The sequence below is a fragment of the Aplysia californica genome, unplaced genomic scaffold, assembly GCF_000002075.1.
Source record: "Aplysia californica isolate F4 #8 unplaced genomic scaffold, AplCal3.0 scaffold01079, whole genome shotgun sequence".
NCBI lineage: Eukaryota > Metazoa > Mollusca > Gastropoda > Aplysiida > Aplysiidae > Aplysia > Aplysia californica.
In genome coordinates, this window is record NW_004798349.1 from 41,514 (window position 1) to 42,211 (window position 698).

The following is a 698-nucleotide window of genomic DNA, read 5'->3' on the forward strand; positions in this document are numbered from 1 at the left end:
GGTGCTGATGGTGGCTACATTGTATCTCTACCTGTCAGGTGCTGATGGTGGCTACATTGTATCTCTACCTGTCAGGTGCTGATGGTGGCTACATTGTATCTCTACCTGTCAGGTGCTGATGATGGCTACATTGTATCTCTACCTGTCAGCTGCTGATGATGGCTACATTGTATCTCTACCTGTCAGGTGCTGATGGTGGCTAAAGCGGTGGCCGTGGGTTTGTCCAACTCTCTGTCCATCATCTCCAGCCTCGTGGACTCCGTGGTCGACCTTGTGGCAGGGCTCATCATATGGTGGACGTCACGCGCCATCAAACGCAGCAACATCTACGTGTATCCCATAGGTACGTCAGTTTAGCACATCGGAGGCCGGTGAACAAGGTAGGACTGTAGTTTGTCACCTTTTTTTGTACCCGGTTTCTGAAAAACAACAACACCATAAAACCAGTGCAGAAACTGAGTATGGTATTGCATAATGTAGAGTATGGTATTTACCATGATGTGACAGACTTACTGGACCATACCATGATGTGACAGACTTACTGGACCATACCATGATGTGACAGACATACTGGACCATGATGTGACAGACTTACTGGACCATGATGTGACAGACTTACTGGACCATGATGTGACAGACTTACTGGACCATACCATGATGTGACAGACTTACTGGACCATGATGTGACAGACTTACTG

General features: G+C 47.6%; 1 protein-coding gene across 1 annotated transcript in view; it reads left to right on the forward strand.

Moving 5' to 3' along the window:
- Positions 1 to 698, forward strand: part of LOC101849575 (metal tolerance protein 9) — a gene marked incomplete in the record, with an annotated part of 24,890 nt that overhangs the window by 11,791 nt on the left and 12,401 nt on the right.